This window comes from Malus domestica, chromosome 10, assembly GCF_042453785.1.
Source record: "Malus domestica chromosome 10, GDT2T_hap1".
NCBI lineage: Eukaryota > Viridiplantae > Streptophyta > Magnoliopsida > Rosales > Rosaceae > Malus > Malus domestica.
The window spans coordinates 1,762,867-1,779,383 of record NC_091670.1 but is presented as its reverse complement, the minus strand read 5'-3'; the positions used below and the strand labels follow the sequence as shown (position 1 = coordinate 1,779,383).

Sequence of the window (16,517 nt, the reverse complement as noted above, 5' to 3'; positions counted from 1 at the left end):
CTAACCCCTCGCTGTAAAACATGTATAATTTTCCCAGAATCAAGATATAAGCATATACATATATATATATATATATACAGAGAGCTTAAGGGGAGGAATCCCCATTTTTTGAAAAAAATGGGGATTAGGTGTGGGGCCCACTTCACATCTAATTTCAACGATCCGAACCGTCTATTTTGTTAGTCTTGATTCATAGATCATCCTTGCAAAAATTCAATTCAATCCGAACCATTTGCCTATTTAATTATCAATATCAAATTTCATATTTTCTTGTATAACAAAGTATTCGTTAATTTCCTTGAACCCAATTAGATGTCTTAAACATTTCCAATTTAGCTAATATTTTGCACGGATGATCTATGAATCGAGACTAACAAAATAGACGGTTCGGATCGTTGAAATTAGATGTGAAGTGGGCCCCACACCTAATCCCCATTTTTTTCAAAAAATGGGGATCCCTCCCCTTAAGCTCTCTGTGTATATATATATATATATATATATATATATATATATATATATATATATATATATCTGAAATCATATCAATTCAGTTCATGCTTCACATAATCATATTCATATGTATGCCATGCCAAAATATAACAAAGTAAGCAATCCAGGTAAGAATAATTTCATAGAAATATGATATGTTAGTCGGAACTTCTGTGATAGTATGTACGGCTGAATTCATAGCTCAAACTCAATCTAGCCGGAGTTACTACTATGACCTATACGGCAATATACTACATATAAGTCGGAACCCCTAGAAAGGGTCTATACAACAAGATTGGGTATAATATAATTATGCTCAACTCTATTCTCTCATAATAGCTGGGCGATAAATCGCTAGTCACCTACAAGTCGAAACCATGAATAAGGTATGTACGACAAGACTGTGCACTTAAGTTGGATCCAATATGAGCATATAGTGCGGGAGGTGACGTAAATAAATAGGCATGTACTTCACATCTCTGGCTAAATCACAATCACCCTAGGTGCAGTTTTATGAGCTCAACATTATTTAATCACATATCACATCCTCGATGATTCACATAACCAAATGTAACTCACCTAAACTTACCTGTGCCTCCACAACACCACATTTAAATATATATGCAACCATGAATGCATATTCAAAATATAAAAGCATTTGGCATTTTATTTCAAAGCATACTTTCTTTAAAATGCATTTATAGGAAATATATCAAGTATATAAATATATACTGAAAACAAAAGCCCACTCACTGGTATGTCGACTGGTCGTAACCCCCGAGTCGTCCGTGGATACACTCGTCCTCGGGATAAGTCTCACATATATGCGAATTAACTATAAAAACGTTATTTTAAAGCACATAGACAAAATTAGATAATAACTTCTCATACATTGCTCAAAATGGGTATATAAATATACCACAGTAATCTACACAACCTCAGGATCATCCCCATATTTTTAGAATTATTTTTGGACCTCCCACGAGCCGCCACTTGCTGGCAAGGGCACGGCAAAACGTGCCCCCACGCGCGGCCAAACCTGATGGATTCCCTAACCACCGTTAAGGAATATTCCGTTAAACCTAACAGATTCCGTTAAAATTGGCTGACGGCGTCAGCATATTCCGTCCAAACTGACGGAATATGCTGTTATCTTCTCCGGCGAGTTGCCGGTTGCTGGAAAACTGGGTAAAACTTTAAAACCCTTGTTCTCACTCATTTCTTCACCAAAACTTATGAAATTTAAACCAAAATGAAGCTAAGGACAAGTAGAAACACGATATAACCATTTGGGTCTTGAAATTCACGAGAACACGTCGGAAATTACCTCGACTTTTCGGTCAAATTTAAAACGTGTCGATCTCCACTTTTCGACATCCAAAATCCTCAAACGAACTATCCCTAGCCTCCTAGGGACATCACAAAGTTTCCTATAAGCTTCAAATTCCATAAAAACAAGCCATAAGTTTTTGCATGAACAATACCTCGTTCGGGGTTAGGGTTTTCACGTGATTTCGAAGTAGTTCTTACCTGTAAATGGTATGGATGTGTTCGTCTGAGTTTCACGAACACAATGGTGCCATTTTCCACTTCGATCCGTCGCGTTTGCAAAGGTTTTGGTTGACGTCCGTATGAGTTCGAAGGAGAGAGAGAGTGAGAGTCCGAGAGAGATGAGAGGGTACGGGAGAGAGAAAATAAGGAATGTGTGTGTGTGGCCTAGGATTGGTCAACCACCAAAAAGTACCATAACTTAATCCTAATTGGTTTCAAACAATTAGGATTTAAGAATATTAACCCAAAGCTACACTTAAACCACATTACACAACTAATGTTCAAGGGTGTTTTCATCAATTCACGCCGTCGATAAATATATATTTGGGATGGGCTGTGACAGTGTGGGTTATCTTGCTATAATTTTAGAAATAATGTGGGTTATTTTGGTTCAGTTTCATAAATAGTGTGGGTTATTTTGTTATAGTTCCAGAAATAGTGTGAGTTATTTTAGTTTAGTTTCATAAATAGTGTGGGTTATTATGTTTTAGTTCCAGAAATAGTGTGTATTATTTTGGTTCAGTTTCATAAATAGTGTGGGTAATTTTGCTATAGTTCCAGAAATAGTGTAAGCTATTTCGGTTTAGTTTCATAAATAGTATGGGTAATCTTGCTATAGTTCCAAAAATAGTGTGAATTATTTTAGTTAAGTTTCATAAATAGTGTGGGTTATCATGATATAGTTTCATAAATAATGTGGGCAATTTTGGTTCAGTTTCAGAAATAGTGTAGATTATTTGGTTCAGTTTCATAAATAATGTGAGTTATTTTGGTTCGGTTTCATAAATAGTGTAGGTTATTTTGTTATAGTTCCAGAAATAGTGTGAGTTATTTTGGTTTAGTTTGATAAATAGTGTGGGTTATTTGGTTATAGTTGCAGAATAGTGTGAGTTATTTTGGTTTAGTTTGATAAATAGTGTGGGTTATTTCGATTCAGTTTTATAAAAAGTGTGGGTAATTTGTTATAGTTCCAAAATAATGTGGGTTATTTTGATTCAGTTTCATAAATATTATTTCAAAAATGGTGTTTATTTTGTAAACCCTTAAATTAACATAATTAATTACAATCAAATTAACATGATTTATTTTGTGAACCCCAATTTGATTGTAATTAACACATGAAAACTCCAAAATTAACATAATTAATTACAATCAGAACAACCTGAAATGTTAATTAGATTGTATTAAGAAAATTAGTAATTATCAAATAGTGGTCAGATCAAATTTTACAAAAGAAAATTAGTACTTATCAAAGCATTGGTCGTTTCTCAATATATCAGACTCTTCTAGTTTTTCCTTTAGAAATCTACGTTCCGATAATGATTGCAGTGATATCCGTCTACACTTAATAGTTTTTTTTTTGATCAGCAAAGGAACGTTTAAAAACGTAAAAGCACTTCCATTCAGAGATCAATCAGATAACAAGCACACAAAACTCAAAATTCTTCATCCCAGTAACTATGACTTTCTAATAACAGATCCATACAAACATTTGGAAACATAAAAGCACTTCCTTTATCCAAATTCTTCAACTAGAGTTGGTGCTTACACAATAACTAATGCTTATGTCAACATAGCATCATTAACCACTGCCGCCAGACCCATACTTCTTGCCAATAAGTATGACTTTCAACTTGTCATAGCCAACAAGCACACTGGCATTTGCAACAGCACGCAATATGTTTGCTCTAGCACCCTAAAACAGCGACTTAGCACCCTCGTTTTTTTATAATTTGCTTAAATGCATCCAAAGAGCTACCATATTTAACTGCTGCTCCTTAGGTCATCATCATCCGTGGCGCACTGTGTCAATGGGGTAAGAAGCTAATCTAGCACCAATCGTAATTCCCCATCCCAACAAGAAAACAAGAAGCTAGCGAAGAAGCTATCATGCAGGCCACCAGTTAAAACCACAGGTTTTAGAGAATCGTACATTCCAAAGTAAAGTCCACGATACACGATAATTCCAACATAACTAAACCATTAAACTGCCTTTCAACCACCCTTCTTGGCAGCCTTGGCATCACTTGCCAAATGTGTTCTTGCATAGTCTAGAGAATATACAAAAAGAAGAGATGAAGCACTAGCAGCACCGCCTGATGCCAGGTTCCCAACAAACCACTTCCAGTAGCCATTTTTATCCTTCTTGAAGTTATTATACACTACCTAACACACAAAAACAGTACCTGTGTCCAAACAGCAAATGCTAATACCAAACTAAAAACCATAAATTATCATTCCTAGAAAACAACTTTTATTTTGATATTCAAATTCATGAAATTCTCTTTAAGCCAGACAATTGCAGAGAACTCCGGGTCCTCCATAATTCGGGGCGATTTATCCACATTTCCTACATGGGTTTTACTATGAAGTACCTAAAATGCTCCATTGAGCTGTCAATCATTAATCTTGTTTAAGTTTCTTCTTTAATTTGCTTTGGCGTTTTCGTTTCCAAGCACTGACTTCGTATTCAACGAAGCAATAACAAAAAATATGCAATTTCCACATAGCAATATAAATAATTTAAAAAAAAATTATGCATACAAACACAAAGGGGTACACCTGCATATATACATGTCTAAAAACTAATATATTTGGTAGATCATGACGGATTGCTGGAGAAATTTCAAAATATAAAGATAACAAGTAAAAAATGTGTTTTTTTATTTTATTTGCAGACATGGAACTTACTTATTAACAATTGTATTAGGGAATGTTAAAGGTCGAAAAAGATTGATTAGAACTTAAAAATGTTTGAAGAAATTAAGGGAAACTGTAATATTGGAGAAATTTGTTAAGAAATGTCATGGATAAGTGTCTGTACCTAGCAGTACCACCAATGCTGCGAATGCTCATGCTGCGGATGCCCAGAACCCAATAGCCTTAAATTCCTTCATCCTCAAAGACTCCTAATATGGTGATTCGAAAAATGGTGAATTCAAATGGTATTGAAAATGAAAACAGAGATAAGGTGGAGAGATCGAAAGAGAGGTACAGAGATCAATTCGATTACAAAAGCGGAGGAATTGTTTCTGTGCAAAAGAGAAATCGAGATTAGGCGGAGAGGTTGAGACCTGGAGATCGACAAGCAGAGATTCGGTGGAGTCTGGAGAGATCGAGAAAGGGAGAGAGGATTAAACGGGAACAGAGTTGCCTTTAGGGGTAAAACTGGAAACTCATTTCTTGGGCTAGTCTTATTGGGCTAGTTTGATGTTGGACTTTGTCCTAACCATTAAATAAACTTAGTACTTGGTTTTTTGTTAAAATTCAAAATTTTGAAGTCCTTTTTATTAGTTTTCTTTAAGAAATATGAGGCAGAAATGTAATTTTACACAACCAAATTTTGTTATTTTTTTTCATAGCCCCACCTACATGTAATCATAACATATCTCTAATAAAAAAAATTAAAAAAAAAGTTCTCACTCCCACATTCTCTATCACTCTTTTCCTCTCTCCTTCTATTTCAAAAACAAAAATAAAAAAATTTCTCACATACTTTGTATGTGCCCATATGCTAGTACATATAATATAATATAAACCCAATATTGCCCTTTGCTTCCTTCACAATAAAAAACCACAAAAGTTTCAAAAATGAGGACAAATTTGTAAAAAAACCCATTACTGAACAGAAAACAAATTAATTTTTTTTTTATATAAACGAACGTGCTTAACGATTTACCCTCACAAACTGCTAAGCAGTAGTGGGCAGTTTAAAAACACAAATTAAAAAAAATATATATATATATATATATATTATCTTTACCATATATGTAAACACGAAGTATAAAAGAAGGTTACAGTATAAAGAAAATATAAATAAATAATCAAAAAAGTATTGGAAAAGAAAATGGAAAATTGAAAAAAAGAAGCAAAACAAGTAGGTGTTCTTAAGCCTCTCAAACTGCTCAACGGTAATGGGCAGTTTTCTCCTCCCCATAGATTTCCACGATCTGAGTTGGGAGGTTCAACACTAACTACCTGCATACCACCAGTATTTAGAGATGAATAATCGGAAGGAGGCTAATTTTGGTTTTCAAAAGTTCATTGTGTGGTTTCAGTTCATTCCAAATAGAAAAAGATCGACAAACTTAGTGACAGAAATTCGTAAAATATTGGAGCTTTCGGAACAAATTCTTCTCCAAAAATAAAAAAATTTCATCGGGTTAGTGATTCATCTTTTCAGTTTTCGTTCTCTTCAACTTTTGTAAATTCGATCAAAGTTATTTGTTCATCGAATTGGATTTTCTAGAAATGTTCGATCTCTTTGTTTATGAAGGATATGATTTCGGCTGCAGTTTAAGTTCTTGGATAGATTTCACATTTCAAATCAACCTCTGACCTACTAACCTTGATGGAGGTGAGGGGCAAAGGATGAAGAAAATTTCCGGGCAATGAACTTTGGCTCTCTGATTCACCGCATCAACAACATACCACCATCCTCCTTTGATTCCCATGTCACCAGAAGCAACACGAAGAGATAAAAAGAAAATCGGTGTTTTGAAATTTTGATTAATTTTGCTAGAGTAATGAATAATTTTGATTCTGTTTTTTGTGATGCACATGTTCTTTTTTCGTTGTCTTCAAATTTTCGTAAATCTAACTAAAGTTTTTAAAACACATCAATTCATGTTACTAACAAAAAAATTCATGGTTTTTAATGGTTATATAGACTCATTGGTTGCTGACCCATTTGTCGGGGCTCGAAGAAAAGGAAAGTTGAGAAAGTCTATTCTTGCCGTAAAAGTCCCGTTGGCAGTGAGCCTTGAAGAAAAGGAAAGGTGAGAACAACGGAATAGGTGGCTTTTTGCTTTTGGCACCGACTTATTTTCAGAACTTCCCTTAACCTTAGCATTGCCACTTTGCGAATGTGTTTGCATTTTATAATACAAATTCCTATGTTATGCATGTAAATAGTTATAAGAACATTTATCTGATGTTTTCTACCTCACTCAACAACTTAATTACACTCCCACTGTTTTGGTTGGAAGTTGATTAGAAGAGTCTTCATTCCATCGACATCATTTCCTTTACAATTTATGCTGAAAATTACTTCCAAAACGTAATATGAAAGGTTTAGTTAGCATGTTAACTTTCAAAAGCATAAGATGAACGAACATGTCCTGTTTGTACATGATATTTTATTTTTCTATGTCATCTTCATCTTCGATCTCAAAAGCCTTCCTTAACTTCTCTTTATCTATCTCAAATTCATAGCATAGTAATAAAAACATACTGCAAACAATAAAAACATACTGTAAATAGTTTCACTATGCATTAAAATTTAGCAACACAATTCCTTGAGCTCTCAACATTATAAATGAAAAAAAAGGTGTTAATGCAGAAGTCAAAAGATATAAATCACTTTCAATTGATAAAACTAAAAGATCACAAAAAAAAAAAAAAAAAAACAAGGACATAACGTTGATACCTGATAAGAATGTCTGAAGGTTATTCCTGTTAACTTAGCCTGGTTTTCTCTTGGCCGGTTCTCCATTAACTCCTCCTGCTTAACCTTAATTATTTCAGTTGGCACCTCATTCTTCCCCCTCTTTTTACTGACTTTAATCTCACTTGCACCGGTAGCGGGGATGGCTGGCACAACAGTTCCCGACCCACCAAACCAATCATTCCAAAATTTCCCCTAACCTTAGCATTGGCACTTTCCGAATGTGTTTGCATTTTATGAATGGCCACCTATGTTATACATGCAAATAGTTATCAGAACATTTATATGATGCTTTTTTACCTCATCCAACAACTTAATTACACTCCCACTGTTTTGGTTGGAAGTTAATTACAAGAGTTTTCATTCCATCGACATCATTTCCTTTACAATTTGTGCTGAAATCACTAGAAAAATGTAATATGAAAGGTTTAGTTGGCATGTTAGCTTTTAGAAGCATGAGATGGACAACAATGAATGTGCATGATAATTTTTTTATCCTACTATGTCGTCTTTGTAAACACAGAAATTCCTACGATGAAACGAGACAAGAACACGTGTACAAAATAATATTTTGTATTAATGATTTTGGGGTTACAATCTCTCTCAAATTTGATCATTTGATTCAATCTCTGTAAAATGTTGATTTGTGGATGTGCGATTGATCCTAGGGCCATCGAGGCTTGATCTTGGATGAACGGTTGAAAGTTTCTTCAAAGGTCGTTGGGGCTTGATCTTGAAGGTTGAAGGAAGTTTCTTCAAGGGCATTTGGGCTTGATCTTGATGGTTGATGGATGAACGAATCTTCAAGAGCTTTTGGGCTTAATCTTGAAGAACTGTTGATGAACGGATTTTCAAGGGCCCTTAGGGCTTGATCTTGATGAACAGTTGATGAATGGATCTTCAAGAGCTTTTGAGCTTGATCTTGAAGAATGATTGGATGTGTGGATTTGTTGATGTTGTTGATCCAAAGGGTCGTTGGGGCTTGATCTTAGGATGAATGGATGATGAACGATGAACACTTTCTTCAAGGGCCGTCGGGGCTTGATCTTGAAGGAGGATTTGACGAAGAACGAATAGGGTTTTCTTGATCTTTCGGTATTTGCTTGAGAGCTTTAGAGTTTCAAAGCTTCAAGATTTTGGTGTGATGTGAATTGGTGAATCAAAATGAATGCCTTGGCTTCCTATTTATAGAATTCCAAAACTTGATTTTTGTATTTAAATAATCAGATGAAATAAATCATTTCTGCCAAGTGTTGACACGTGTCCTATTTGATGACATTTCTGATTTATTTCGATTTTTCCTTAAGTCACATGCTATGTGTAAAATTTATGGGACACGTGAGCGTTGAAATTTTAATTATTGGTCAACATTTATTTCACCGAAATTTCGATGTCTACAAATGCCCCCACTTCAAGGCGCGTCGTATACATGTGCTTGTCATGTGTAGGAGATGCGTTTTGAAGTGCCTTAATGTAGATGTCGATCCAAGGGTCGCCAATGCTTGATCTTGAATTAGGCTGGAAATTTCTTCAAGGGTTGTTGAGGCTTGTTCTTGAACTTTGTTTGAAATTTCTTCAAGGGCCGTCGAGGCTTGATCTTGAATGAAATTGGACCATAAGGAGCTTCACGTGGTAGATGGTCTTTGGCTTTGGTAGTGGATGAATCAACAATATTTTGTTGTGCTTGTTAACTTTCCACAGCTTTGATTTTGAACTGGGTTGAAGGATTTTCTAGTTTCCTCCAATTGTTGACTTTCCACAAGCTCATTCTTGCACTGGGTTGGGCGGTTTCTTCTGCCAAACTTGCACCAAATGTCTGAATTTACTCATTTTATCTAGAGTTGAATTTGATTCAAGGGTAGTGGACACTTGATCTTGAATTAGACTTGTGATTTCACCATGCTTTAGCGAGCCGACTCAAGAATTTGAGGGTCAAAAGAAGTCCGCCAAATCTAGAGTACTTGCAACCTTGATGATATGAGATACTTTTACTTTTGAAAAAGTAGCGGATGAATTGGCACGTGTTTTCTTGTACTTGTCTCCACATGCTTCAATGTATCATTTTTACTTGCCTTATTTGTTCTTCAGGCAGATGTGGTATCTTCTACTACCTTGTCTATTTCCCCGGCAGAGCAATGCTAGGTAAGTAATCAGGGAAGGGTTCCAAGCAGTCGATTCCTGATTGGGAGTTTGACTTCAAGTTCCGACTGATTGTGCTCTTTCTTCTTGTCCTACAGGTAAGAACAAGGACAAAGAAAAGGACAGGGAGAAAGCATGATATGAGATACTCTTACTTTCGAAGAAGTGGTGGTGATTTGATAACGTTGCACAACGAGGCTTTGCTCTTCAGTGACGGTGCTAGCGAAAGGCTGTTGAAGCTTTTTAAGCTCTTTGATTAGGGCAACGATGCTGAGTTTGGATTTGATTTAGACTCCTTCATCTAAGTTATACGGTTCTGCAAGGAAGGGCATTGTGCTATAGTGCTTTGCTCCGGCTCATCATTGATCATTCTGCTTCAATCTCTTGCAGTATTTGTCCCCAATGCAGGAATGGAATGCAACTTTTGCATTTAAATGGTCCTTCAGAGCATTACTTCTCAGCGATGATGAATACTCGAGAGCAATGCAAGGTAAGCAACCAGGCAAAGGTTAAGGGCAATCAATTTCAGATTGGAAGTTTGATTTCAGGTTTCGACTGATTGCTTTCTTTCTCCTTTTCTTGTGGGTAAGAGCAAGGGTAAAAGAAAAGACAGGGAAAAAGCATGATATGAGACACTTTTGCTTTCGACCCTGGTGATATGAGATATTTTTGCTTTGGTGTCATTTGTTTGCAGAGGCATTCCCGGAGAGGAAGAAAATTGAGTATTTCGAGAGGCTCTGCTGGGAGTGTACTTTCGAAGGTGAAAAAGAGTTGAGCATTTTTGCAGGTTTGCTTTACTATGGAGGATGAAGGTCGACATATATAGGAATTTCCCGACAGCTAGTAATGGTACCCATCCTTCTGATCGTCGTCTTGATTTGAATGTTGGGGAAGATGTTGATATGTCTTCTCTAGACAACATATGACACCCATCCTTTTTATCCCTCATCGGTCCTCTTACAGTTGGGGACTCTGCGATGAAGAATGACATAATCTTTACGGTGGTAGCTAGAAATCTTCTCACCCCCAAGGACAACATGATCATTTCCAAGCGGTCTGATGAGTTGGCTGTTCAGGACTCTCTGACTTTTAGTGTTTAGTGTGCGGGCTCCGTATTAAATGTGGGCCAACGCCTTCTTGCTCGAACTTGTCAAGTCGAGTCACTGATGGCTGAGGTGGCGAGTCTTAAGCAAGAGATTAGAGGGCTTAAGCGTGAAAACAGAGAGTTGCACATGCTTGCCAATAGTTACTCGACGAGCATGATGAGAAAGTTTTACCAGCTGCAAGAATCTGAAAGTCGGATTAAGAGTGACCATCAGATGTTTATGGCTTTACTTCAAAGGCACCTATTGCCTTCGTTCTCTGGAGTTTTACCGAGTGTTGATGTTCCAAACAATCAACATCCAGTGCCTCTTCTTCCTGGAGTTCCGCCGAGTGATGAGGCGCTACTTGATCAACCTTTATGAATGCTCCTATTATATATATATATATATATTTTTTTTTTTTTGACTCATGTAAAATGTACATTTATGTAAATTTTTAGAGAAATTAATAAATGAGCTTTGTTTCACTTAGTGTACTTTTTTTTTCACATGGTGCCAGAAGCACGAAAGGACTTTATGATTTTTTTTATATTATTATTATTATTATTTTTCACATGATGTCGTCCACCATCATTTTTTAGAGAACTTTAACGAAAAGCCCATGGTATTGTTCACTTTAACGAAAAATCACATTTTTACATTAAAAAGTCAATCTTGGTACTGTTCACTTTACCCTTTATTTTGTCCTTATCGTTAAAACTCAAAGTTTTCAAATCATTTTTATTAATTTTTTTTTTTGCTTTCGACGGTGCTCACACCCACCACCATCATGAACCTTTCTTTTTTTTTTTTACTCTTTTGTGCGTGAATCACCAAACTTTTTTTTTATATATACTTTTTTTTTACATGGTGCCTGAGGCACCTTTTGTCTTTTTTTTTAATCTTTTGTCGGCCATATATATATATGGTGCATGAAGCACCCAAAGTTTAATATATATATATATATATATATATATATATATATATATATATATATATATATTATTTATTTATTTATTTTTTCTTTCTTTTAACGTGGTGCCGCATCACTTTGCTCCACTATCCCCCTTTTTTATTTTTTATTTTTTTGGGTCAAACTCTGTTTACTACCCTCATGTTTCGTGGTTTTCAACATTTAGTACATCAAGTTTTTTTCGTCCTAGAGTCATACCTAAAGTGTAAATTTTGGGACAGTCTCATACATCCGTTAGTCAAACTGTTAAGTCTTCCGTTAAATGATGATGTGGTGCCTACGTGGATAATAACTAGGCACCACGTGTCAATAAAGGTTCCACGTAGATATTTAAAATTTAAAATTAAAAAAAAAGAAAACGCTCTTCTTCTCTTTCGAACATCTTATTCTTTTCCCTCTATTCTCTAAATCCCAGCTGACCCAACATCTAAAATAAAAGCAGAACCACCCAACCCAGATCCCACGCGCCCTCGCCTCCCCTACTTCCAGCTTCTCCTCCCACTTCCCCCCCTGCACTTTAATGTCGCGACCGCGACCCCCTCTGCCCAGTCCATACGATTCTCATTCGACCGCCCGACCTCTCTCAACCGATCCATCTTCGTCTCGCCGTGTAAGTTCCTCATCCTTCTTCTTCCCTCTCTCTTATCTTATTCTCTCTCCAACCTTCCAAATTTGTTTCTCCAATGGCTCCGAGTCAGAGTCAATTTAAAAACCCAAATTTTTCCCAAAAACTTATCAATCGTTTCGGATTTGAAGATTTTCAATTTTGATTAAGGAGAAATTCAATTTTACCTCTCGAAGTCCCTCTGGTTTTCTTGCATTTTCTGGGCTTTCGATTTCATTTCCCTTTGATTTTTAAGGAATGGATTTTATGGGAATTGAAGCCACACAGAGAGAGAAGAGGTTAGAAGGTCTGGGTTAACATTTCCTCCTACCACAGAGTAGCAGCAGAATTCATGACTTCGTCTACTTCTGTGGCTCTGTCCCAGGTCTTCCTAGCCCGAGCCATTTCCCCTTATGGCTCCAACTCCACCTTCGACCAGGTCTCCCTCTCCGCCACCCTCAAGGTCCCCTCTTTCGCCGGCCTGAAATCTACATCTTCGTCGTCATCGCCATCCACTTCCCACCTTTCACACCGCCGACTCAGTGCGAACCGGCCTGTCTGGGTCGCCACGGTAGAGACTCTGGACAAGACCACAGAGACGTCGTTGATGGAGAAGCTGGTGAACACGATCCGGTTCTTAGTGGGTTGTTTCTGCTTCATTTTTTTAGATTTTGTGAGTTTTGCGTGTTTGATTTGAAAATGGATTTGGGTTTTGTGAATTAGGGTTTCTTTGGATTTGGGAACAAAAGGGTTGATAATTTGGATGGCTCTGATTGTAATTTTGATTGGATTTGCAGTTGTTGGATTCAAGAAGAAGAGGGGGCCTAATTCTTCTGAGAAGGTTGCTTTTTGGGGAAGATGAAGGGTTTTTTTTTTTTTTTTGTAATTTTCAATTTTTTTTAAATATCCATGCGGAACCCTTATTGACACGTGGCGCCCAGTCATTGTCCCCGTGGGCAACACGTCATCAGTTAACGGAAGACTTAACAGTTTGACTAACAAATGTATGCGATTGTCCCAAAATTTACACTTTAAGTATGACTCTGGGACAAAAAAAACTTGATGTACTAAATGTTGAAAATCACAAAACGTGAGGGTAGTAAACATAGTTTAACCTTTTTTTTTGTATAAATTTTGATGATGGGCTAGGGAATTTGCAGGGAAGGACAAAGATGGACGGAGAGCTGGAGTCAAGCTTGGTGGTAGTGCAAAGTGTCGAGCTTCACGACTGGCTAGTCGTTTGATGACGGTCACTGAAGTTCTTCGTCGACTTTGATCATGGCGCCTAGAGTGACAAGCTTGAGGTAGTGCAAAGCGTCGAGCTTCGTGACCGGCTAGTCGTTTGATGGCGATCACTGAAGTTCTTCGCCAACTTTGATCTTGGTGGTGACGTTTGCAACAGGATTTTGTTATGAAGTGCGTCATTTTTTTACCGTGTGGCACTGTGCAGAAGACTGCAACATGATTTCGTTATGTAATGCATTTTGGTCATAGTTTTCCCTCGGTGGTGACGTTACCGTGTGGTGCTATGCAAAAGACTACGATGAGATTTTGCTGTGTAGTGTCTTTTGGTCACAGTTTTCCTTTGGTGGTGACGTTGCTGTGTTTTGCCACCGTTTGCTGCAGCATGAAGGCTGCTGTACGAAAGCTGTTGCACTGCCATTGTTGAGCTTTGAGTCAAGAAGCGCGTTGTTCGTATTGATGTTGCCGATACGTTTGGGGAAGAAGAGTTGACAACAGGCTGATCACTGCGAATGGCATAAGTGGAGGAGATGGTGACTTGGTCTACTTCAACAGCAAGGAGGAGATGCAGAAGACCTGTGGGGGTGCTGGTGTTTGCGACGCTGTTTGGATTTGCAGCTGGGTGTTCAATGGTGTTAAGGATGACGGAGAAGCATGATGAAGCTTGAGGTAGTTGATGAATGCTGATGAGGAGGGCTGAGCTTTTAGGATCGAACAGCCTCTCGTCGTTGTAAGCAGTGTTCTAAAAAACGGCCTAAGCGGCCGCCTAGGCGCTGGGCGGTCACCATCCGAGGCGTTTTCTTGCAAATCGGCCAGAAAAATCGGCCGGGCTCTAGGCGTTCGCTTAGGCGGCTAGGCGAAGCTGGGCGATTTTTTTTTTTAAACCAATTTCAGAAACCAAGTATCGTCGTCAGCCACTTCGTCTCTTCTTCCTCAACTGCAGTGCACTCACCCATAGCGACTTCGAGAGGTTTTCTGGGCCATCGTCGTCGATCATCTCTTCCAGTTTTCACGGTCTCCACTCTTGCCAATGTTGAAGGCTCTGCAACTCTTGCCGTCTCGAACTCTCATCGGATCTGCAACTCTAACTCTCACATCTGCATCGAAACTCCCATCTGCATCTGCATCTGAATATAGCCATGGTTGCTTTGCTAGAGGTTTCTGGAAAAAGAACTGAGCGAGAGAGAGAGAGAGACTAAAAGAGTGCTAGAGGTTTCTAGAAAAAGAACAAGAGAGAGAGACTAAAAGATCAAATTTTTTGGATTTGAAAAGGTAAACCGTAAAGAAGAAGAAACGAATGGCATTTCACTTTCCAAGGTAAAAAGCTGGTGATGAGTGATGACTGAGGTCTACCTTGGATGAGGTGAAATAGGGTGGACAACTACTACAAGGGTCAGATGGTTTTAAATTTTTAATTATGAAAACCACCCACTTGTGGGGGCTTTTTATATAAATGTTATGTGTCATCATCCACTTACAAGTTTGAGAAATATATTATTATTATATATATAAATGTTATATAAATTAAAATTATAAATTATTTAGATAATATTTTGCTTTTTTTTTCTAGGCAAGCATACTATATATGTACATAAAACATTCACATATGTATGTTCTTCTATAAGAAATAGCATATTATTCAATAATTATTTACATCTGATATAGTAAATTTAATTAATTCATATAATATACAAGAAATTTACCTAAATCTGCTTAGGCTGCCTAGGCGCTAGCTTAGACCCGGCCTAACCGCCTAGGCGTTAGGCGCTAGCCCACCGCCCGACTAGCGCCTAGCGTTTTTTAGAACCTTGGTTGTAAGTGACAACAACACCAAGAGGTCACCGACAATTTTTGCACTTCAGGACCGACGAGATCCGCTTATTAAGCTTGGAGTGGATAGAGATGACGTGGGCTGAGTTGAAGCGGAGCTTCTTGCTGCTTCGTCACTGCATGGAAGCCACTGCATGGTGCTACATGAAATGAAAGGCGGAAGAGCTTGGAGTAGAGGAATGATGCAGAGCAGTCGGTGGAGCGGAGTTTACTTGGGCCGAGTCGCGAGGAACTTGAAGTGAGGCTCAGGCTGAGGCTGTGGAGAACAAAAAGAGGGAATCGCAACTGTCTTTAGAGGAAGATGGAGCTACAAAAAGAATCTGTCGATTCTTCGAGAAGAGATCCAGGCCGCCTTCATCGTAGACATTGGGCCCTAAGTTTAAACTCTGACCTTGCCGGTGTTGCGACCCCATTGGAAAGTTCCTCCCTCTAGACAGTTTCGCGGTAACCATTGCAATCATCCCATTATTAGTCTCGAGCTATGGGTTGAATTCAACGACAGCTACAGTAACAACATCACCTTGTAGGTTATGGAGTATGTTGAATCCATCACGAAAGGAGAGAAGAAAAAGGGAGACAATTTGAAGGTATGAGGCATTGAAAAAGATGACAGGGCCTGTGGCTTGAGGGATGTACGGACCGAGAGAGAATCGGGCCTGGGCTGGTGCCTTTTGTTGCTGCTGGGCCTAGACATATATATATATATTTCCTTTTTTCTTTTGAAGAAATTGTATCCTTTGTTTTTTTTTTTTTGTAAATACATAATAACAAAGAAAATTACAAATTTTTTTTAACAAAATAAATTTGTAATAAAATTGACCTTCATTAATGAAACTTTAATCAAACCCATTTTTTTTATGTGACTGAACTTGAAATTGAATCTCGAGCTGCCTACGTACCCTTCCAAAGAAAGAGATCAAGTCAAGACGTAGTTCAAATACATATTATTTTTTTTAGTATTTTTTTGTACCGTACGCAATTTATGCTCTTATGGGCCAAGAGCATCTTGGTGCCGTTTGCAATTTCAGCTCGTGCAAGCAAGGAGCATCTTGGTGCCATTTGCAGTTTCAACTCATGCAGGCAATCAGCATTTGGTGCCGTTTGAAGTTTCAGCTCGTGCAAGCAAGAAGCGTCTTGGTGCCGTTTGTAGTTTCAACTCGT

General features: G+C 37.7%; 1 long non-coding RNA gene across 1 annotated transcript; it reads right to left on the bottom strand.

Annotated features, from left to right (window-relative positions):
• Positions 1-3,418: 3,418 nt before the first annotated feature.
• Positions 3,419-5,170, bottom strand: LOC114827343 (uncharacterized). The gene is made up of 2 exons (XR_003776532.2): positions 4,865-5,170; positions 3,419-4,206 (listed from the first exon to the last, which is right to left on the bottom strand). It is a non-coding gene; the product is annotated as an uncharacterized lncRNA (long non-coding RNA).
• Positions 5,171-16,517: the final 11,347 nt, after the last annotated feature.